The following is a 25,433-nucleotide window of genomic DNA, read 5'->3' as shown; positions in this document are numbered from 1 at the left end:
CCCTCCTTGTCCAAGCAGCAAACTCATTATCCACCCCATCACCTCCCAAGCTGTGGGATGTGGCCTGCCAGCACAGGGGGTGTTGACATCCGTTTAGGGAGGTGAGAGTGAGCTGTGCATTTTTAATGAATTAGCATAGAACCAGAAATGTCAGAAATCATTGCAGGATCCATAGGAAATGCCACTTCCTCAAACTTTTCTTCCAGTTGACACGCACCTGCCCACACACTTGCAGAATCGTATCTGAAACATAGTCCTTATGGTGGATTGTTGGTACCAAAAAATTGGAAAGCAATGATTTAAACCAATAGTCTCCAATTGTTTTTGATCACATACTCCATCCTTTACATTTTTGTTTTGAAAACTGGGGCATCTGGGTGGCTCAGTCGGTTAAGCATCCGACTTCAGCTCAGGTCATGATCTCACAGTTTGTGGGTTCAAGCCCTGTGTTGGGCTCTGTGCTGACAGCTCAGAGCCTGGAACCTGCTTCGGATTCTATGTCTCCCTCTCTCTCTGACTCTCCTCCACTCATGTTATGTATCTCTCTCTCAAAAATAAATAAACATTTTAAAAATTTAAGTTTTTGAAAACTGCATTTACAATATATGTATATTTATGAATATATCAATTATATTCATATATTTATTAATAAGATACATGTACTATGATACTATACATGATATACCATATAAACACACCCAGAAATAGTAATGAAAGCTTTTGTGGAAAAAATAAGTAGAAATGTTACTTCCAGTACTTTCTGCTTATGTCCATCCTGATAACCCTGGGCATGCAGAACTGCCCCTTGGACGGGAGATCACATAGCAGACCATTTCCCTCCCCTCTCAGAATCCTTTCTATTGTCCACTGTCACAACATCCAGTGCTTAGAAGACATGATTCCTGCCACAAGCCCCTGAAAATCTGGTGAGGAAAGTGATACCCAAAACGTCAATATGAAAGTGCTGGAGCACAAAGGGGAGCAAAATGTGGTGGCACTAGAGAAGACAACCAGTCTTCCTGAAACGGGCAAAGAAGATGTCACCAAGACAGTGATGTGTGAGCTGGTTGGGGACAGCTGGTGGGTGACGCCAGGTGCAGAGGGGGAATGCCTCTCTAAACAAAAGGAGCTGACAGGCACAGCTCTACCTGCCCTTCACAATCACCTGGGCACTTGTTTATAATTCCCTGAATCCATCTTCCCAGAGTCCAGCTTGGTAGGTCCAGGACAGGGAGAGCCCAGCTTGTGCAACAAGAGGCAGCAAGGCTGAGAGGGGCTTCGAGTGGAGCCCCTGCATCAGGTTAAAGTGGATTAAAACAAAAACAAAAGCAAAACAAAAACAAAAACAAAAACAAAACAAAAAAAACCCAATGCATGGAAATAGTGTCAGTATAGGAATCAGCAAGCTATTCAGGCAAAGCTTTATTTTTTTTAACATTGATAAAGTTCAGCACCACTTATACTCAACAGGAAAAAGGTTTCACACCTCAAAGTGCTGTTTAGCTAGAAACCCTAAACAGAAAATGTCTATTAATTGTAGAAAATGTCTGTTAATTGTTTTCCCATCTACCAACCATGCCTACTTCTTCATCCTGTTGGAAACCCTTCCCACACCTTCTGAGGTTCTCATCCTGGTTCCAAAATGGGGGCTGTAACCCAAGCCTAAGGTAATAATCAGCATATTGCAATCTTCAAGCTACAGTGAATTATTTTAGAGAGTAAAAATCCACACAGAAAATCACAACTAAGAGGCAAAAGGAAAATTTTCCGGGATTGCTCATGGAAACACACATGCTTTTTCCCTTCCCCATCTCCACCTGAACCTAAAAATAAAGAGTGACTCAGTTGCTGTGGCAGACATCTTACCACCGTGGGATGGAGACGAGTCCTTTCTAAGAATTCACCCAGAGGAAGTAGAGCTCATAACTGGGAAGACCACCTAGGACACGGTAACACTGTGAGAACCCGGGAGCCTGGTCCACCAAAACTTCTCACTTTTGTTTACAGCTAGAGTAGTATTTTTTATTACTTGCAGCTGCAAGGGTCCAACTGCTACAACTTCCATCTCCTAGACACATCGTAAGGTGACTGAAGGCTCTTAACTCCTCAAACTTCTTTGCACAGGGGAGGCACTTAGTCAATAAAAATTTATTTTTATTCTTCAATTTTTATGGATCAAGTGAACAGACAGTTCTTTTCCAAAGCATAAAAACACAAGTTACAACAGAAAAATTTATTTTTCCAAAGAGAAATTTTGGGCATCACTATTTTACATTCTACATGATCATAGGTCAAAATAAAGCCACATTCTCAAACATCTAAAAGAGAAACTGTAAAACATAAATGACCAAGATTTATTTGATCTCTGTAACACAATGTGCATGATGGGTGCACAATATGCAAACTATGGTTATAATGATATATAGATAGATAGATAGATAGATATAGATATAAATATAGATATATAACTATCCCATATATGGATATATAAGTTTATATCCCCTTATCCTTAATAATACAATTCTATAATTTTCTGAGACTCTCTTCTAAACTCCAAATATAAAATTAAAATTAAGGGATCATTACAACTTAGTTAAGTTCAGTTAAACATGCATCCATTCACTAGTAACTCAGTTATCAGGTGCACCATGCCTCTATGGACCAAGCCCCGTATCAGGTACTAGGTTCATGTCAGACATAAGATGCTTTATAAGCTATAATGAAACTCAGCTTGAGAACAAGAGAAGAAAAGTGAAGTATACCAAATTGTTCCAGGCATTTTGTAGAAAGAAACTCTGCCTACCCGCAAGATTAGCCTTCAAAGCCTCTAAGATCCTTTCCAACCTAAATTCCAATTACTATTTAAAATGTTTCTACCTGGGGCGCCTGGGTGGCTCAGTCAGTCAAGCGTCTGACTTTGGCTTAGGTCATGATCTCATGGTTTGTGGGTTCGAGCCCCATGTCGGGCTCTGTGCTGACAGCTAGCTCAGAGCCTGGAGCCTGTTTCGGATTCTGTGTCTCCCTCTCTCTGACCCTTTCTGCTCACACTCTCTCTCTCTCTCAGAGAGAGTTTAAATAAAACATTAAAAAATGTTTCTACCTTTTTTTTGGGGGGGTAAGTTTTACATAACTGGGGAAAATTATAACTAAAAAGGTTAAAAGTTAGAAACTCCTGAGCTTGTCTGGGGCAAACATACTGCATTAGGATTCTTTGATTGCAATTGACAGAAGCCCAATTAGAAAAGTTTGGGCAAAGGAAGAGGTCTAATGGCTCATATTAAGCACATTTTCTTTGCCAAAGCGGGGGAGATGGAACCAAGGACTCAGATGGTTCCAGACTCTGTCTCCATCTCATTCTCTGCAAGTAGACTTTACTATGAGCTTAGTCCTGAGGTTGGAAATGGAGCTGCCAGCTACTCTGGGCTTACATCTTTACAATTTTGTGGCCAGAAAGAGGAAGGCTCCATGTCTAGCCCAAGTCCCCTCTTAGTTCAACTAAGCCAGCTTAGTTATATGTTGGATGACCAACTATCCAGTTTTCCTAATCTTGAGGAGTTTCCCAGGATATATAGGTCTTTCCACTTTGAAATAGAAGAATCCAAGCAAACTAGAATAAGTGTAACCCTAGTTAAATGCCACTCCAAGACCAATTATTGTGGCTAGCAAGGTAAGTGACTGATACTTCATTTCAAGTCAAGTGCCTGCCCTTTAATTAATCACTGTTAGAGCTGGGGTCCCTAAAGACCTCATGGTGGGATGAGGGGAAAGAATGACTTCCATCAAGAAGGAGTGACTTATTTTCTGACAACAATACTATGAAACTAGAAGTCAACCACAGGAAAAAAATCTTCAAAGACCACAAATACATGGAGGGGAGGTTAAAGAATATCCTACTAAACAATGAATGGGTCAACCAGGAAACCAAAGAAGATCTATATATATATATATATATATATATATTTATTTATTTAGTAACAAATGAAAACACAATAGTCCAAAACCTTTGGGATGCAGCAAAAGTGTTCTGAAGAGGGAAGTATATAACAATACAGGCCTACCTCAAGAAGCAAGAAAAATCTCAAATAAGTAACCTAACCTTATACCTAAAAGAGCTGAAAAAGAACAACAAATAAATCCTATAGCCAGAAGAAGGAAGAAAATAATAAATATAGAGCAGAAATAAATGATATAAAAACTAAAATATAAAAAGAAAAAAAAAAACAATAGAACAGATCAATGAAACCAATTAGCAAAAGTGATAAGCCTCTACCCAGACTTATCAAAAAGAAGAGAAAGGACCCAAGTAAATAAACTCACAAATGAGAGAAGAGAAATAACCAACACTACAGAAATACAATTATAAGAAAATATTATTAAAAAACTATATGTCAACAAATTGGACAACCTGTAAAAAATGGATAAATTCCTAGAAACATATAATTACCAAAACTGAAACAAGAATAGAAAAATTAAACAGACCAATAAACAGCAAAGAAACTGAATCAGTAATAAAAAAATCCCCAAAAAATAAAACTCCAGAACCAGACGGCTTCACAAGTGAATTCTACCAAACATTTAAAGAAGAGTTAATACCCATTCTTCTCAAACCATTTCAGAAAATAGAAAAGGAAGGAAAACTTCCAGGTTCATTCTATGAGGCCAGCATTACTGTGATACCAAAACCAGAAAAAGGCTCCACCGAAAAAGAGAACCACAGGCCAATATCTCTGATGAACATATATGTAAAAATTCTCAACAAAATACTAGTAAACATTAAAAAAAATCACCCACCGCAATCAAGTGGGATTTATTCCTGAATTATAAGTATGGTTCAATATTTGCAAATCAATCAGTGTGATACACCACATTAATAAAAGAAAGGATAAGACAGATGGCCGACAGACCCATGAAACGATGCTCAGCATCCCTCCTCATCAGGAAAATACAAATCAAAATGACACTGAGATACCACCTCATGCCAGTCAGAGTGGCTAAAATGAGCAAATCAGAGAACTCTAGATGCTGGCAAGGATGTGGAGAAATGGGCACCCTCCAACACTGTTGGTGGGAATACAAACCGGTGCAGCCCCTCTGGAAAACAGTGTGGAGGTTCCTCAGGAAAATAGCAGTAGAACCCCCCTATGACCCAGCAATAGCACTGCTAGGAATTTACCCAAGGGATACAGAAATGCTGATGCATAGGAGCACATGTACCCCAATGTTCATAGCATCACTCTCAACAATAGCTAAAACATGGAAAGAGCCTAAGTGTCCATCAACGGACGAATGGATCAAGAAGATGTGGTTTATCTCTACCATGGAATACTACATGGCAATGAGAAACAATGAAATCTGGCCACGTGTAGCAACATGGATGGACCTTGAGGGTGTTATGCTGAGCGAAATAAGTCAGGCAGAGAAGGACAAATATATGTTTGCACGTATAGGAGGATTAGGAGGAACTTGACGGAGGAACAAGGGGGAGAAGAAGGGCGGAAATGGTGGGGGAAAGGGAGAGAGGCAAACCATGAGAGATTCTTGAATGCTGAGAAACAAACTGAGAACTGATGGATGTGGTTGGGGGAGAGGGGAGATGGGCATGGAGGAGGGCACTTGTGGGGATGAGCACTGGGTGTTATATGGAAACCAATTTGACAATAAACTATTTGTAAAAAATAATAATAATAAAAAAGAAAGGATAAGAACTGTATGTCATTTCAATAAATGTGGAAAAGGCATTTGACAAAGCACAACATGCATTCATGATAAAAACCCTCAACAAAGTAGGTTTAGAGGGTACATATCTCAACACAATAAAGGCCATTCTGAAAAACCTGCAGCTAATATCATCCTAAATGGGGGAAAACTGAGAGCTTTTTCTCTATAATCAGGCACAAGACAGGGATGCCCATTCTTACCACTTTTATTCAACACAGTATTAGAAGAACTAGCCTCAGCAATCAGACAACAAAAAGAAATAAAAGGCATACAAATTGGTAATGAAGAAGTAAAACTTTCACTATTTGCAGATGACACGATACTCTATATAGAAAACCCAAGGGGTGTCTGGGTAGATCTGTTGGTTAAGCGTCTGACTCTTGATTTTGGCTCAGATCATGATCTCACAGTTTCCAAGGTCTTGCTGAAGCATGGAACTTGCTTGGAATTTTCTCTCTCCCCCTCTCTTTGCCCCTCCCCTACTCACTCTCCTCTCAAAATAAATAAATAAACTTAAAAAAAAAGAAAGACTCCAAGACTCCACCAAAAATGTTTATAGCAGCATTGTTTACCATAGCCAAATAATGGAAACAGCCCAAGTGTCTATCAACTGATGAATGGATAAAGACAAAAATGTGTTTGTTTGTGTGTGTGTGTGGGTGTGTGTGTGTGCGTGTGCTGGAATATTACTCAGCCATAAAAAAGAATGAAATCCTGCCATTTGCAACACCAAGGATGGAGCTACAGAGTATAATGCTAAGCAAAATAAGTCATTCAGAGAAAGAAAATTCCATATGACTTCACTCATATGTGGAATTTAAGAAACAAAAGAGCAAAGGGAAAAGAGAGAGAGAGAAACCAAGAAAGAGACTCTTAATTATGAAGAACAAACTGGTGGTTACCAGAGATGAGGGGGGTGAATGAATTGGTGAAATAGGTGATAGCGGTGGAGGAAGGCACTTGTGATGAGCACTAGGCGATGTACGGAAGCATTGAATCACTATATTGTACACCTGAAACTATTATTACACTCTACATATTAACTGGAATTTAAATAAAAACTTTTTAAAAAGGAGGGGTGACTTACAGATGACACTAAAAGATTACTGTCAGGCAGCTGCCCTAATCTGTTTCAATCATATATTCCTAATAATTTGGTGGTTCTTGAAACCACTCCAATCAATTAAATTCATCTTGGAATTTTAATTCTCTAAATTCATTAAAATGAATCTTATCCCATCGTGGCTTGAATGGGATAAATGCCACCCTGACGAACTGAAATAGCTAATATACACCTTCAACCACTTCCACATCCAAGAAATCTAATTCATTTCTTAGAAACTGTCCCACTAAGTAGGACATTAATCACTTGTCACGTCTTCAAAACTACTACCCTCTGTCAAAACACATCCTACAGTCCGATGCTAAACAGTCCGATGCATTTGTAACAATATAATGTATGCATGATGTCAAATTGCATATTTCCCCTTGTAGCAATTTTCTGTTCTGGAGAACTTAGTTTCCCCTCCATGTGCTTTAGAATTGCTTGAATTCTTTAGTTCATTCTTTCAGGAAACGGAATTAATATTTAAAAGCAGGAACAGTGTAATTTCAAGAATGTGTCTCTCATAACCAGAGTTCCCAAAACATAAATTATCTTATCCTTGTAGCAGTCTTATTTCCTTTACCAAGTCATACAATCAAGAGAAGCTGGAAAAAAAGGGCCTGAGTTATAGCCCATCCCCCAGGAAGACTTAGGTTTGTTGAACCAAGATGCAAAGTCAACAAATTCAGACGCACAGACATTTCTAGGTTGCCTTCAGTTGTATTTTAAGAAAATGGATTCAGTACCATGCCTGCAAAATAGCACAGTGTATAGAAACACTCTGGGTTACAAAGACATGAAATTAAGATTCTCACTCCTGTCCAGACTGTCTCATTCTGAGAATTTCTGCTCACTCTCTTTGTCCCAGCTACACAAACTAGTTGAGTTTTGCAGCTAGAAGATGGTCACTCGGGGATCACACATGGTCTCTAGGGGCATCCTTATCTCTCTAGAATGAAGGATCTTTTTTTACCTTGATCCAGCCAATTCAAGGTTGATATTTCTCCAATAGATATTCAATAAAAAGTTAATTAAGGGGGCGCCTGGGTGGCTCAGTCGGTTAAGCCACCCAGGCACCCCCTTAACTTCATTCAAAGTTCATATAGTTTACAAAAGCACATATATAATGAAAAGATACAGGAAGGTTCAAAGAAAACAATAGGAGAAAAAATAGGAGAAGACAGGTTAGGAAAATAGTAACAAAAGAAAGCTAGTCTCGCTCTGTTAGGTATTTTATAAATTAAGAAGATAATAGATTAGATAGATAGAATGATTCATAGATAGATGGGTAGATACAGATACACACACTCTCACACACATGAAATTATATTATTATAGACATAAACTTTAAGGTAAAAATCATTTCTAAATGTGGAGTTCAAATAACAGTTTAATTTACCAGGAAGATACAATAATTTGCAATTTGTACACAACTGAGAAAAATAGGCAAAGCCCAAATGACAGAACTATGAGAGAAAAATTCAAATCAACAATCACATGGAAAATTTTCACATACTCTTTTCAGCAGTTAAGCCAAATAGGGCTATTTGCCTAATAAGGGCTATAATATAATTAAGGATATAACAGACTTGAACACTGTACTCAGTAAGATTTACTGAGCATACCCATAAAGAATACTGCATCCAGAAAATAGAAAACACAAATTCTTCTCAAGCATACATGAAAGATTTATAAAAATCAACAACATATTGGGCTGTAAAGCTTGTGCAAGCTTGAACACATTTTAAAGGAGGTGGATTGTACAGACCACTCTGCAATTGTTAGAAATCAGTAACAGAGGTCAGAAAAATATGTTTTGTATAACCATCAAGTTCAGACTACAGCCAATTTGGTTATAGCAAAAGACTATGCCTGACCAGATGAGCTGCCCATATAGAATCCTCTTTAGGATTCTAACACATGAGTATCAGTGAATGACCGCCAAGTGTCCAAGGAGAAAAATGTTTGAATCTGTGCATAAGGGGTTAATTTAAATTTAATGTGATCTTTTCTTCTTTGGAATGTGGGAAATCATTTGTTCCTAAGCAATTCACAGTGTTTTCTGATTCAGCCCTCGTGCTTTTCCAAGCCAAAATGTTCCTTCCCACGGTCCAGCAAGATAAAGTACTCAGGACAGCTGGATTTTAAAAACACCCTTGTGAGTTAGGTCTTTGTTATTAGCAGAGATATTCACTAAATTTAGGTCTTCTCTCAAATTTTATATCCTCAAGATTGAGCTCTATGTACGAGCACCAGAAAACACAGGTTGGGGAAACGGACACCGCGTGTCAAGGTAGCGTGCAATCCACACTAAAAAGAGGTAATTCAAAAGCCAGACTATGGTCAGACTTACCAATAAAGGCTATGGAGCAGCTATGTGGTAATTTTATGTTTGATGCGATATGCAGTTCTCTCTGCTGTTATTTGGAAGATATTCTGGAGCTTAGAAAAGAGGAGTGTGAATCTAATTAACATTGATGGGAAAATTCCAAAATGCCGTTCGAATGCCAAAGTGCTCCCAGGAACCCTGTGGTCAGCAGATCCTTTAGGTTGTAACTAGAGCCATGACTCATCATTCTAGACGCAGTTGGGGTTTGGGGTCTGTTTTTTATTGATTTGTACAGCACTATAGGAGGAATCATGAACTCCGAGATCTCGTCTCTCTACCTGGAACAGCTTCATCTGCCAGTGAAAACAGAGCTCAGAATTCTGGGCAATTGTTAAATGACTTTATGGTAGAATACTGCAGAAAAGGAAGACTCGCACCAAAGAAGTGGTGACAGGATTATAGAAAAGGAGTGGAAGGGGGCGGTGAATTCCAAAGTGATTTCGGGTGTGGCTGTGTGCATGTGGCCCATTGCTGGATAATTAAGACTCCGAAAATTCTTCTCTTTCTGGTCTTACCTGAGCTCCTTAGTTCACGGATGAGACCTGAAGCAGCGCCAGCTCAGGACAGTGCTTCCCAACCCGTTTCACCTCGCGGGACACGGAGAATGACTGTGCTCCTGGGGGGCACTGGGAAAGCCACTGCCCACCTGACCCAGCCTGAACCTGTCCTACACCCCCGGCCTAAGAAGATCCATATTGAAGCCAGGCGCTGAGCGGCCTGACCTGAGAGCCCCAAATGAACAGCTGTCTCCTGGGTCCCTCAAAGTCAACTTCCGAAGCCCAGTTCCTCAGCCTCCTCCCAAGATCTTCTCCCACGGATTCTCCATCTCAAATAAGTGCGACTCCATTCTTGCCGGGGATCAAACCAGAAGTCTCAGACTGACACTTGACTCATCTCATTCCCTCACACCCTGTTATAGACTGAATTGTGTCTCACCATATGTTCAAGTCCTGACCCTGAACCCCTCAAAACATGATCTTATTTGGAAACAGGGTAGTTGCATGTGATATGTTAAGTTTGATGAAGTAGCAGAGGCGTAGGGCAAGCTCCTAATCCTACATGACTGGTGTCCTCATTAATGGGGAAATTTGGACCCAGAGAGAAGGCCATGTGAAGAAGAAGGCAGGGGTCGGAGTGATGCTTTGGCCAAGGAACACCAGACACTGATAACAAACCACAAGAAGCTAGGAACCAGGCAGGGAACAGATTCTCCTTCAAAGCCCTCAGAAGGAACCAAACCTGCTGGTACTTTGACCTTGGACTTCTAGCCTCTGGAACTGTGAGACATGTTGTTTAAGCAATTTGGTTTGTGGCCCTTCGTTACGGCGGCCCTATCAAATAATCCTGGCAACGCATTCAGTCCAGCAGCAAATCCTCAGAGCACTACAAGGCAGTGTGCCCACGTCCCCAACACGTACTGCTACCTCTTGCTCCCAGCCTCCATCACCCCCTGCCTGGATTAGGGTAGCAGCCTCCTGTCTGACCTCCCTGCTTCCACCCTCGCCCCCTTTTCCCCAACAACCTATTTCTGGCACAGTAATCCATAGCTTCCCTTTAAGAATCCAGTGAAATCACATGGCTCTTTCATTGAGCCTCCATCGATGTCCCGTCCACACAGAGCAGTGTGTGGCCAGTTAGACCCCCCACGGTCTGGTTCCCTGGCACCACTCTGACCGCACAGTCTTCTGCTCTCATTGCTCACCCCCTAGTCTTCTTTGGCTGTCCCCTGCACACTCCCCACTTGGAATTTCAGCACGTGCTGTGCTCCCTCTATCTGGAATAGTCTTCCCTGCCCCCACCCCAGTATTCACATAGGGGAGATGCATCTCCCTCATCTCCCTCAGGTCCTGTCCTCTGATGGAGGCTTTCCCCGACCTCCCCACCCAGGGCAGCGACTCTCCTCCCCAGCTGACACCTATCCTCCGCCTTCTCCATAGCATGTACCCCCTCTGACATCTACATCTGCTGTGTCATCCCCGACACCAAGTGGTGGCACTTACGGAGATGGAGGATTTGACCCACCTCACTCAGTGCTTGGAAGAAGACTTGGAGCATGGCAACCTCTCAACTGTATTTACTGAATGGCTGGTGGAGTAAATGTGTCCCAACACCCATGACCTCCTCTGAGACTTGATGAAACCACTCTCCATCTGCCCCCTGACACTGACACTGAGTCTGACCCTGAGTGGGGGCTGCCTGGGAAATGGGGGGCCCAGATCTTGGCCAGAGAAGAGAGCTATTACCTGGACCATCCTAACCTGCTAAAGGCCAGGAAAGGGTGGTTTTAATCAGAACCAGTGAAGAGTTTGATAAGATGACCAAATGCGAAGAAAAAAGGAGAAATGAACCCTCTGTGAAATTACCTATGGTACAGAAAGAGAACCATCAAATCTGAGAAGAACATCTGTGTGCAGAAGGAAAGGTTTGCACAGTGTGGGGTTAGGGACACCAGGTACATATAACGTATTCTGGAACAAGCATTTAAAAAAAATAGCTATGATGGGGGCACCTGGGTGGCTCAGTCCATTAAGCGCCCGACTCTTGATTTTGGCTCAGGTCATGATCTCGCAATTCGTGGGTTAGAGCTCCACATCAGGCTCTGTACTAACAGTGCAGAGCCTGCTTGGGGTTCTCTCCCTCTCTCTCTGCCCCTCCTCTGCTTGCACACGTGCACATGTGCTCTCGCTCTCTCTCTCTCTCTCAAATTACATAAACTTAAAAAAAAGAACTATGGCAATATTGTCATAACTTACAAAAAAAGTACAGTGTCTTTATCATTTGTATGATTATTTCACTGTATCGAGGGGAAAGAGTGAACAAGAAGACTTGGAAATACATTCATGGGCGATACAAAAAAGAAACAGCAAAAAGCCAACAAACATGGAAAAAATGTACTTAACCTCACAAGTCATCAAAGAAACACACATTAGAACAATAACACACCAATTTTCTTGTACACTGGGTGGGATTATTTAAATGATAATATCTGACGAATTTCAGAATAAGCGTGGCTGGAGTATAAAATCCGCATAACCTGTCAAAGGAAAATCTGGCATTATATATCAAAAGGTTTTTAAAATTCATATTCTATTATTCAGTGACAATGTTTATACTTTACTCCAATTTGCCTGTGAGGCTTTTTGTACATAAAAGATCACCGCTCCTGGGAGGTGCCCGAGCAGGGACTCAGGCCTGTCAGCTCCAAAGCTCAGGGACCTTTCAGGCTCCCTACCTCCCCCAAGCAGAGCGGTGGATCTGCGCAACTAGAAGAGCCTTGACACGCAGAACTTTCGGCCCATCTGCAGATGGAAAATCCTTTCACCATAAGTGGTGAAAGCCACACTGTCACCTCCAGAACAGCTCGCCCTGGATAATTCCCAGCCAAGTGAGACCATGCACGGAGCCTTCAAAACCCAAGTCCAGACACCTTCCGACTCTGGAACACATTATCAATTCACATCACAATGATGTACTTAGGAAGGTTATCTTAACAAGAAATTTCCTGACACTCGCATGAATAAATGCATGTACACAGCTGAATAGATTTAAGGACGCCTGCGCTACAACTCTTTGCTAAAAAGAGCTTTAACTGGAGATACAAAACACACCAATTACTTTGCAGGCTCAAGCTTAAGCAATTTAGCATTATTTTGAAAGCCCTTGCCATACAAGCCAACAAAAACCAAGCAGGGCTTTGCCTGTGTCTCAGCCTCTGCCTCCAGTCAGCCTCCTGCAGAGGGATTTTACAAGGTTAGTTGCAAATGTGGACAAGACAAGTCCGATTGGAGCTGTTCTTGTGGAATTAATACGTTTCGAAGTCGAGAGCCTGGCAAGGAGCGCTGCTAATCAAGCAAGTGACAGTATTAATCTCCTTTGGCTCCGCTCAGAATAGGATATGCCACAGGTGACCTGGAGTCCTTCCCTCCCCTTCTCAAGCCATTAGCTGAACATCATATTTCTTTCTGCTGCCAGCACCGGCGCCACGGACAGCACAATTCAAACAGGGGGAGAGAGCACATGTGATGAGAACAGCTTATTAACTCCGTCTGAGAATTTCTGTGCCCACCTATGGGTGCTTTTAAGGTATTCTCTTCATTTACCAAAAGTAATGAGAAGATAGCCCTCAACCAATTATCCTTGCGTGCGTTTCCGGAGGAGGACCGGCTAAGAACATTAGGATTTAAATTTAAATTGTGTGTTCCAGGGACAGAAGAGAGGCTTATGCCAAGGGAAGTTTCAGGAAAGTGATTTAAATACAAATGAGTCGTCAGGAAAACAGAGGTGTCGCTATTCTGTTGAGGATGTCAACTGTGCCGAGGTGCCGAGAATGAGCTAGAACAGAAGTCTGACAAGGTAGCAGACCTCCCGAACCGGGGCCAGGCTCTGCCCGGTAGGAACAGTTGAAAGAACAAACCCAACATGCATGTAGGAGTCATTCCCCATAAACAAGGGTTCTAGAGGGAGCCGACAAACACAAATCTAAGGTCTGTAATCACTTGCAAGAATGGAGAAATGTCCCTCAACGCTAAGTTCCACCCCGTAAAGCTCCAAGTACCCCTTAATTTAAAGGCCAAAAGCCTGGAGCACCTGAGTAGCTCAATCAGTTAAGCATGTGACTTCAGCTCAGGTCGTGATCTCACAATTTATAAGTTCGAACCCCACATCGGGCTCTGCACTGACAGTGCGGAGCCTGCTTGGGATTCTCTCTCTCTGCCCCTCCCCCACTTATTCCCATCCCCTCTCTCTATCTCAAAATAAGTAAACTTAAAAAAAAAAATAAAGGTCTAGGGGCATCTGGATGGCTCAGTTGGTTAAGCACCAGACTTCGGCTCAGGTCATGATCTCATAGTTCGTGAGTTCGAGCCCCGTGTCAGGCTCTGTGCTGACAGTTCAGAGCCTGGAGCCTGCTTCGGATCTGTGTCTTCCTCTCTCTCTGCCCCAACCCACCCCCCCCTTGCTCTCAAAAATAAATAAATGTTAAAAAAAAATTTTAATATAAAATAAAATAAAGGTCTAAAGCCTCACAAACATGTCCATGTGCCCTCCTATGCAGTTCCAAAAGAATCTTTATAATTCTTCTATCCACGTTTGCCATGTAAGAGTCTGGAGTCATTTCCTCGATTATCTTACAGAGAACAGAGACGGAGGGTGCAGGACATCAACTTCACCTCCTTTGCCAGATTCCAGCTCTCATCAAGCACGGAGCCTAAATCTTAATTGCTTCTTTTCCAAACCTGAAATGCATCTTTATTTTTCTTCCCCTTCCCAGAGCCCACGTTCTTCAGGATGACCCAGCCTCCTCTCCTTCTGAACTGCATATTCTAGCAGAAGTCTCTGGATCTATATTCCCTTCGGAGAAGGAAGCTAGGGAAGAAATTACCTTGAAAGTACTTTCCCAACTTCCTCCACTGGGCATAACTCAATCAAGCCAGGGACCACCTGGCCCAAGGACATCCAATCAGCAGGCTGACAAGTGACCTGAAACAGCATCTCAGCAGCAGGGGACGCAGGGAAGGGGTGTAGTTCAAAATAAGGGCAGTGAGATGCAATCTAGAGATGGAAAAAGTACCACCGGCTGTTTTCACAGTACAGACTATAGAATGTGATGTTTGCCAGGATTTCCTGGGCCTGGGGGAGGCACAGGAACTTGTGATGTGAAATTTCTAAGGTTGAATCATGAATAGCCCCCCAAAAAGCAGAGAGAAGGGCCCAATGAGTACAAGAAACCGGAAGGACCGGCGTGCTTACCGTCAGGGTGACGGGTGGCCTTTCCTAGGCTCCTGTGGATGTGTGTCCTCCCAGAAAACCCTCAGCACTTAAAGCAGCACAAGGGAGTGACTCCTCTTAAAACCAGAGTCCATGGGGCACCTGGGTGGCTCAGTTGGTTAAGCAGCAACTCTTGATTTCGGCTCAGGTTATGATCTCTCTGTTCATGGGTTCAAGCCCCATGTTGGGCCCTGCTTGGGATTCTCTCTCACTCCCTCTCTCTGCCCCACCCTTGCTTACACTCTTTCTCTCTCTCTCTCATAAATAAATGAATAAACATTGAAAAAGAAAAAAAAGAAATAGGACATAGAAGACGTCCTTATTCTATCTTCCAAATTTCTTTGAAAGAGTCTCTTAAGAAACATGAAACTAACATTCCTACAAGGGGGAAAACGAAAAGCCAGAGCCGGATGTTGACAGCCCCCCACTTCTCACTGAAGCTCAAGCCATGTGTCCTGAGGCCCCCATGGGGGGGTTTCTTCACCCAGCAACCGCCCAGAGGTGATAGCACTCCAGAAATGGGAGAAGAGTGAAGGGCTGTGGCAACAGAGCAAAGGGGCTCAGATAACAACAGCAAGATGATTTTCCTCCCAATAATCATCACAGGAGGAATGAGTACATAGACACTCAGATGTGGAAATTAAGCAAAACGCCTCGCAAAGGGGCAGCTGTGAGGAGCAGGCATACCGCATGCAAATTAGGTATCCAAGGAACACAGGTCGTTAAAACCCAAGCACACTTTCCACCAATGTTCTGTGCCTCTAGTTCTGCTGAGAAACGTGCTTTTCACAATATGCCTCAAACCTGTCGGCAAGAATTACCTGGGAAGCAGAAGAGTGGCATTTTAAATTTTAGTGACACATTAATGAACAAGGTAATACTCTTGACAGATAGAGAGAAATGCTCCCCATATCAAGCGAAGCAAGAGCTCCTCAGATCCAAATACAAGCTGTGTAACTGGCCTTGGCAGGCCCGCCGCGCACAGAGCTGCACTTGGGCCGCTGTAGCCACTGACGTAATTACGGCCCGCACTGTCCTTGGCGGACATCTGGCAGATATCTTGTCTCAGAAGATTCAAGCCTTTGTCTTGGAGTCGAGGGCTAACAGGACCCCTTAATTGCAGGATCAGTTATAATAAGGTCCTACCTTTTCAAAAGCAGTGTCTTCTTCAAGCTTAGTCATTGATCTTCTAGTTTGCAGTGGTATAATCTCCAAGTTCAACGATTCAGAGTTCAAAGCTAGAACACAAAGGGAAGTAGGTTTCCACGTAGCAGGGTATTTTATGGTTATGAACATGTCTCCAGACACGTTCGGTGGCATCTTTGGCCAATCGCCAGAGCCAGGGGGAGGAGAGGTGGGTGCCAGGGCCCCGGCCCTGCAGGCTTCTTACTGTGGCCAGGCCTCCTGCAGGCAGCCTGAGCAGTAACTAGCTCAGAGTCACTGTCAGGGGTTGAACTGAGCCCCTCAAAACTTCATGTGTTGAAATCCTAGCCCCCAATGCCTCTGAATGTGACTTTATTTAGAAAGGGGATCATTAAGATGAAGCCATTTAGGGTGAACCTCAATCCAATACGACTGGTGTCCTCATAAAATGGGAAAATTTGGGGGTGCCTAGATGGCTCAGTCGGATAAACGTCTGACTTTGGCTCGGGTCATGACCTCACAGTTTGTGGGTTCAAGCCCTGCATGCGGCTCTGTGCTGACAGATTGGAGCCTGGAACCTGTTTTGGATTCTGTGTCTTCCTCTCTCTCTGTCCCTCCCCCACTCATGTGGATGCACACACACACACACACACTCTCTCTCTCTGTCTCAAAAGTAAGTAAATAAATAAATAAATAAATGGGGCAGATTTAGACACAGACAAGCATACAGGGAGAAACTTATGTGAAGATAAAGAGACAGAGAAAGACAAATACGGCATGGAATCATTTATATGTGAAATCTAAAAAATACATATATAAAATATATATAATATATAATATTATAATGAATCTAAAATATATGTATATTTTATATATAAAAATTTATATATTTTAATATATAAAACTAACACATATAACTAAAGATATTTTATCTATTTTATATATATATACACATATATATACACATATATACACATATATACACATATATACACATATATATACACATATATATATACACATATATATATATACACATATATATATACATATATATAAAACTCATAGCAACAGAGCACAACAGTGACTGTCAGGGGCTGGGAGGCCCGGGAAATAGGGAGATGTTGGTCAAGAGGCACAAACCTCCCCTAGAAGATGCAGATCACCTCCTGTGATAACACTGCACTGTGCAGTCTGCCGGGACAGAACGTAAATGTTCTCGCACAGAAGATAAATATGTGAGGTGATGCTGTGCTAACTAACTGGATGGGGGATTCTTCCACAATGTGTATGTGTATCCAGTCATCCCACTGTAGACTTGAGGTATCTTATGATTTTATTTGTTAATTATATTTTGATAAAACGGGGAAAGGAAGAAGGCGGGGGGGGGGGTGATGCTCACACCAGGCGGGCAGACCACCAGAAGCGGAGGGAGGGCGATGCTCCCCGACAGCCTCGCCAGAGCCAGCTGTGCTGATCCCTTGACCTCCACCTCTGGCTTCCTGATCCATGAGGGCAATGCATTTCTTCTGCTGAAGCCACACAGTTTTGTGGTGCTTTGTTATCACAGCAGGAGGCCACTGATACAGTCATTCCTGCAAACGCTATCTCACCTCCCAGTTACAGCCACATCTCCAGTGGCACAAACCCTTGATCTGGAGTGAAAATTGAGACTTTTCATAAATTTCCAGCACGTTCTTCTTTGGTCTACTCTGTCAACCCATCAGCTCTACTTATATTCAGAAACTGCTCATTTCATATTCTAAAACATTAACTTATATTGCAGCTAAGGTGCCTGTGGTCACTGGAATGTCAAAAAGCAAGTGGTTCTGGACGATGACATTTTCTTGCTTAAGGTCATTGGTTTGTAAAGCATTCTAATTAAGGAATCAAAAGAAGGACTACAGAGAACAAGGAAGCAGGAGAAACTGGAAGGAAATTCTAAACAGCTGCTCTTTTCACCCAATAGATCCCTATTAAAATGAAAAATTGAGTGGCCACCTACTAATGGTTGCTCTAAAATCCAAGATGGTGGTTCTGAAAGTGTTCTCCCCACCCAGCAGCAGCAGCAAATTCTCAGACCTATTAAATCGGAAGGGGTGGGGCCCAGTTCCTGTGGCAGCACAAGTCTTCCAGGACCTAAGGCGTGAGAACCACTCTTACACTCAAAGCCAGGAGGCAGCTTGGTTCTGATCGCAAATTCAGTTGAGAATGCCCAAGAATACCAGGTTAAGGATTCTGAAGTAGACTCTGAGCTTTGATGTTAAAATGAGGAGTCTTTTGGGCAAGAAAGAGAAGGGGACAGGACAAGCCACTTGACAGCCATTCCTTGAGTCTAACCAGGAGCCCTAAGCTGCCACCATTACATCTTTCTTCTTATCAGTGACCCCAAATAAAAAATGTCCCAGGTTTCTGAAGTGACTTGGACACTATGCATACTGACACAAAAATGAAAAGAAGAAATAAATAAAAAGCTTGCTTTCAGTTCTGAGACAAAACTGGAAGTAAGAACTGGACAGTGGTGTTCTTTCATCTACTAAATATTTATTTTCTCTTTTTCTCTCCATACTTTACTTCTCTTTCAGGATGGCATTATTTTGGTGATGGGATAAGACAAATAGAGTTGTACTTCACCTAATCCAGGAAAACAAGGTACAAAATCTGAACTCATAAGATCATTGAATTTGAAAGTCATTATTTCACTGCATTAATAATAAAGGATATTCTTTGGTTTTTAAAAGGATTTATAATAACAGAGGACCATGGGGGAGGAGAAGGGGAAAAATAGTGGGGGAGAAGGAGGGAGGCAAACCATGAGAGACTCTTGAATGCTGAGAACAAACTGAGGGCTGATGGGGGTTGGGGAGAGGGGAAGGGGGATGATGGGCATGAAGGAGGGCACTTGTGGGAATGAGCACTGGGTGTTATATGGAAACCAACTTGACAATAAACTATGAAAGAAAATAAATATATACATAAATAAAAGGATTTATAGAAGAGTTCTTTAGAAGATGGTATTTCATATCTAATTTCATTTGTTTTAATTTTTTGAACATTTATTTATTTTTGAGAGACAGAACTTGAGCTGGAGAGGGGCAGAGAGAGACACAGAATCCAAACCAGACTCTAGGTTCTGAGTTGTCAGCACAGATCCCAACACAGGGCTCAAACCCACAAACTGTGAGATCATGACCTGAGCTGAAGTCAGATGCTTAACCCACTGAGCCAGCCTGGCACCCCACTGATTGGATTTCTTTTAAAAGTTAGCTACTGCTTCTTATTACCTTCAAACCGGAACTCCTAGGAGTGGGGACTACAGCCTGAATGCAACCTCCTCCTACCTCCCTGCCCACAACCAGCTCCTCCCCAGGGTCAGGCAGAGCCACTCATCCCTCTGTTGTCTCTTAAAGTGCTTTTCTTCATCCTACCCAATACTGAGCCTTCCCCATACCCAGGTGATATCTCCCCTTCCTTTGTACCCCTGCTCTGGCCCGATTGCCTCCTCACAGCCCTCCCTGTCTGACCAGACTTGAGTGTCTCTTCTCTGAATCTCCAGTGCCTTCCAACATCTGCCCTTCTTGCCCTAAAGTTGCACACTTGGTCCTACAGGTCTTGCATATTCCATTCTTGCCCACTGTCCACCCCAGGGGAACCATTTCCATCAAACTCCCACTGCAGCGATGCAATGAGTCAACCAGCTCATCGCATGAAGAGATTCCTTGCTGGGAGAGTGCGGCCAGTTTGTTCTTCTATTCCTTCCTGGGAGCACGGCAGGTACAGAACAGGCTCCAACTAGAATGACTCAATTTTTTACCTGTGAAGGGTCATTTCCAGCCTCAGGGAAGCACTCAGAATGGTCTGGGTGCCCCCAACGAATCTACTGGACATGCGTAGATTGAAAAACTAGGAAATCTGGATTCTGTCCCTCAGCGGCCCCTAATGAAGAGTATGGCCTGGGGCATTGTGTCTCTGGCCTCCTCTTGAGCCATAGGATCTCCATCACCATCTTCAGGCATAATTCACATGAGGATCCACTAAAACAGCTTAAAGCATCAGCCAACCTCAGCACATCTGAACAGCATTATTAATCTTTTGCCCTGTCCTCCTAAGATATTCTTCTGATCCTTATATTTCCTAGTACAAATGACAGGAGGCATCTTTATCTTATTTATAGCTCTAAATAAATTGGTATGAGCATCAACCAAACATATTTATTTTATTTCCCAAGAAATATACCCCCAGAAAATGTCAAGGAAATGATCTTTGAAAAATGCACATCCGAATGCAATATAAAATATTTAAGGGAATGACTGTGCTCTTGGTTTCCATTTTCTGTTAGATTATTCTACAGGCTCTTGTAAAAGTCAAGTCAGTGCTTTTAAAGGCGGAAAATGGCCACAAGTTAAGAAAAGCCTTCAAAGCCCCAGGGTTCTCCTTGATTTTGCTTTTACTTTCAGCATTTTGCCTTGAATGAATGACCTCAAATAACTGAGATATTCAAAACTTGATGGACAGTACTTAGCAAAGTAAAACTCAGATAAAGATGGTAAGAACCAAGCCACTCACCAATGGCTTGAAAATTCACAGCTGCACTTGGTGCTTCCTGACAAGGTGTCTCTTGCTACCACTTCCAGTGCATTCTTCCCCTCTATCCACCTTCCCAAAACCCTCTGCAGCAAATCACATAGTCAACAAAAAGAATTCCAGATAAGATTATTACTTCAATCTCACCATAAGTCCATTCAACTGAGTTGGCTGGGGAGCAAATACTCACATAGGTTAACTCACTTAACCTTCTAACAACCCTGTGAGGCAAGTACCATCTAATCCCCCTTCTGGGATCAAGGAACTGAAGCACAGGTAAGTCAAATAAGTTGCTCAACACAGCAACGGAGTAGCCAAGCCAGACTTCCTGGCCCCAGAGCCCAAGAGCTCAGCCACTATGACACCCTGCCCCAAAACCAATACCATCACTCCACCAGTACTCATATTGGTCTCATAAATGATGAGATAAATGAAAATTTTCAAGTCATCTGTAAACCTCATTGGTAGAGAGTAGAAAGGTAAGGCTCATAAAAAATGAAGACTTCTTCAGGATCCACGGAGAGTGACCCTGGATGAGAGGATGAGAGCCCCCAGAGGACATGCCAAGACCACATCCCACAGTCGAGGCAGGGAAGGGAGCCCTGAAGGAGACTCCCAGTGATCAGGGTAGCACCCCATTCACAGGTCCTGGATGACCAGTGTGGGATAGGACTCATTGGGGGGTGGAGGGGAGGGCACAGCTAGAGGACAGGCTTAGACCACAGTTTTGGGTGGTTGTGAGATGACCTAAATCCAACACTTATCTACCCTCCTGGACAGGCCCTCTCTAGATACCTGGGAAACTGAGGCTCCTATGTCAAGACATTCTGCACCAACTTCTTATCACTGGGGCCAAAAGTGTGTAATGAGGTCCAGCCATCACCAGAGCAATGACACTCCCAGCCAGCTCCTGAGGTCTGCCATGGTGGCCACAGCCTTCTCTGGCTGGACTGCCATTTGCCTTGGGTCTGATCCAGTGGGTAGCAGAGATGTTCTGAGACCAGACACTGGGGTCAATGTCTCTGCACTCACTAGCTATTGACTTTCAGAAAGTTTACAACTTCACAGAGCCTCAGCTCCCTTATCTGAAAGATGGTTACTAAGACAGACAACTCCAATGGGTTATCATGAGGGTTACATGAGATCACGAACGTAAGGTAAAAGGGACAGTGAAGTACAACCCATACCAGCGGCTGTTCTATTACTGTCACTTGTAATGGCACAGGCTCCCTCACCTGATGTCATCTGTTGTCCATCTCTGTGTCAGAAGTTCACCTTTAAACACTACAGATCTACCACATGATGCGAAGTGAGCTGTCAGCACCCTTGTCAAAAGAGCAGAGCTCAGGGTAGACTGCTGGTGTGCTGTGCAGGAAGCCCAGACACCAGGGTGGTGACTGCAGAAACTTCTGGTGTCATCAAATAAGGCTATGGAATACCAAAAATGGTCCCTGTACGTGCCATTACTGACCTACTAATTATCACGATGGCTGCTAGGCATGAGCTCCCAATAGTGGCATTAAAGGTACTGAAGACACATGGATTGGCTAGAATATTTTTTAAAACAGCCCCACCTCTTCAGGAAGAGGGTGCAAAAATTCACCGATGCCTGAACCCTTTGTCTTGGGGATGATGTGTGACAACAGCCCTAAACCACTCCCCATGGTTGGGCCTTGGATTTGGAGGATTTTGTTTGTCTGAAGCCAGCAACATGACAGCGTTTGCCTCTACAACCATGGCATTTGCCTCAAGGCTCCTTCTGCCCAGCAGAGAGTCAGAACACCGAAGGGGCAGGAGATGAGACTTCATTAAGCTCGCAGAACAGGCTAATGAACACTTTGGGACCTGCTGGCAAATTAAGGGTATTTCAATAAATGTCTTGTGTATGGCTGAAGCTGGTTCGAGGCTTGGTTTTGCTATTAGAAAATACAAGGAGCAAAAAGTCAAGACTCTCACCTGCCTCAAACTTCTTTAGCTACTACCCAAATCAACCAAGAAGAACCCAAGAGATATGCATAACCAAACTGGCTTAAGTCCGTTTGGTCTGTGCCTGTGCCTGTAAACTTCACGGGGGAAAGATATAGCCCCAGTGTCCTCAGCTCTGGACAAGCCATTCAAGCTAACAGCTACCACCACCTCCATGGAGTCACCAGGAGGAACCCGCCAAAGCCAGGAGGTCATGTTCAAGGTTGTACCACGGGGAGATGAACTGAACCAGAAAACACTTCAACAAGGAATTGCTTCTCCCTGGTTGACCCTATGCATTAAGTAGCCAAACTTAAGTGGCAAGGTGTGCACACCACTCTCTGTGCCACAGGATGGGGCCTGTTAAAGCTGTCAAGAATAGGGGCACCTAGGTGGCTCAGTCAGTTAAGTATCCAACTTTGGCTCAGGTCATGATCTTGTGTTTCATGGCTCAAGCTCCGGTTCAGGCTCTGTGCTGACAGCTCAGAGCCTGGAGCCCACCTCGGATTCTGTGTCTCCCTCCCTCTCACTCTGCCCTTCCCCTGCTCACATTCTGCCTCTCTCTAAAATAAATAGACATTAAAAATTTTTTAATAAAAAATAAAGTTGTCAAGAATTAGGCTCACTTTAAGAGATATCAGGTGAAACTTAGGAGAGGGGAGGGCAAAACCGATCACCATGCTTGGAAATGCTTGGTAAATCAGGATCCAAATAGGTACAACACACCTAAATACAGGATAATTGCTCATGTAACCAACACGGATTTCGTTTGTCAGGTGGCTTATGCCCATGTAGAAGGAGACATGAGAGATTGTGTAGTTCATGCTCATGAGGTCCCAAAGTATGGTGTGAAGGCTGGCCTGACAAGTTATGCTGCAGCGTACTCTACCCACCTGTTGCTGGCCTGCAGGCTTCCTAGTAGGCTTGGCAGAGACCAGATCTGTGAAGGCCAAGTGGAGGTGGCTAGAGAGGAATATGAAGTGAACAGCACTGATGGTCAGCCTGGTGCCTTCACCTGCTGTTTGGATGTAGGGCTTGCCAGAACTGCCAACGGAAAAAAAGTTTTGGAGCTGCGGATGGAGGCTTGTTCATCCCTCATGGTACCAAATGATTCCCCAGTTATGATTTGGAAAGCAAGGAATTCAATGCAGGAGGACATCGGAAGCACATCATGGTCAGAACATTGCAGGTTGTGTGTATTGCCTCATGGAAGAAGAACAAAGATGCATTCAAGAAACGATTCTCCCAGTACACAATGAGCAACGTAACTCCAGACATGGTGAGGGAGATGTATGAGAAGCTCACACTGCTACACGAGAGAAGTCTATGAAAAGAAGCCTAAGAAAGAAGTTAAAAATAAGAGGTGGAATCATCCCCAAATACCTCTTGCCCAGAAGAAAGATCAGGTAATTCAGAAATAGGCAAGCTTCCTTAGAGCTCCAGGGTGGGCTGCTAAGAGCTAATAAACCAAACTACAATTCTCTATGAAGATTTTTCAGATACAACAATAATAAACTTATTCACCAAGCCGGGGGAGGGGGGGAGGGAGGGGGCTGTTTTCCTCTCCCTGCAAGATAAGTGTAGTCCAAAATCCCATGAGAAGCAAAGAGAAGTCTCAGAATTCTGGGTCCCTAAACTGGAGAAGCAGAAGAGTAAGTAGTCATCAAAATCAAGCTTTGGGATTTCCTGCTCCTTAAGGGTGTCTGCTTAAATGAAGTTCCTTGCGCAGCCCCTTTGTATCCAAGAATCCTCCTAGGCTCCATCCTGACCTGCGTTCATTATACTGGGAAATATAGCACATAAAGCAGAGCATTTCACGGAAAAGGTGAATGGCATGTGGAACCAAAGGAAGGGACCCAGACAGTTAGCCAGTGAGTGTCCACCGAAGAATGTTGGCCGGCGAAACAGTGCACTGTCTACCAGAACCTCAAGACTGGGAGCTCACGGGAGACACAAACTGGTTTACTGCTCAGCATCTATGGAGCTCCCAGCACTGCCCCAGGGGTCCGAACATTCAACAGGCTCTGAAGCCCAAACCACGGGACACACAAGTGAGGACATCGTGGACGGGTGAGCAGATTTCCAAATCCCAAATGCTGACCAGGAGTACAGAGTGGAATATAGGTATCAGTGAATCTCAGGGACAATGTACATCCCCTGTTCAGGTCACTTTGGAAAAGACCTTCAAAGAGAAGAGGTTAGTGGGAGCTAAGCAATGCTGTACAAGAAAACCCAGACTCTCTGGCGTGGGCTCACATCATAATGGTTTTCTTGCTCAGGTGAGTCAGAGCTTCTCCTCCACCTTGCACTACATATGCCATGCGGAGTGTGCCCAGCAAGGTGGCCACAGCTGGGGAAGAGAAGACAGGAGGGTCACATGGGATAGCTTAGTGGCTTCTTCTCACCCCTCTTGTCAGCACCATTGCCCAGTCTATCTGCAGGGAGGCCTGGGGAAGTGGGGAGTAGTCTCTGCTCCAGGAGGTAAGCCTTCTCTATGTGGTCTGTGTACGGGAATGGTCATGAAGCCTGTGTCCCCAAGCCTTCCTCGCTGCTCCCCACTTGCACACCTGAGTTCCCACAGAGGTGCCTTCTGTGTAGGATTACAGACATTCTGGAATTCACAATACTCCTTCTGGACTATGTATGATGCCTGGAAGGGATGAAATGTAGTTTTATCATCAATGCCACTTCAAGACATTGACATGTGATAGAAGCAATACGTAAAATCGCAAAATCACTCTTGACCAAGGTCAGGGTCTGGGA

General features: G+C 43.4%; 1 pseudogene; it reads left to right on the top strand.

The window, feature by feature from the left end:
* The first annotated feature begins 955 nt into the window (after window positions 1–955).
* LOC144219441 (large ribosomal subunit protein uL18 pseudogene) lies at window positions 956–24,133 on the top strand (annotated as a pseudogene).
* The last annotated feature ends 1,300 nt before the right edge of the window (window positions 24,134–25,433 follow it).

The sequence above is a fragment of the Crocuta crocuta genome, unplaced genomic scaffold, assembly GCF_008692635.1.
Source record: "Crocuta crocuta isolate KB4526 unplaced genomic scaffold, BGI_CrCroc_1.0 scaffold89, whole genome shotgun sequence".
NCBI classification, from domain to species: Eukaryota; Metazoa; Chordata; class Mammalia; order Carnivora; family Hyaenidae; genus Crocuta; species Crocuta crocuta.
This window is presented reverse-complemented; position numbering and strand designations above follow the sequence as displayed.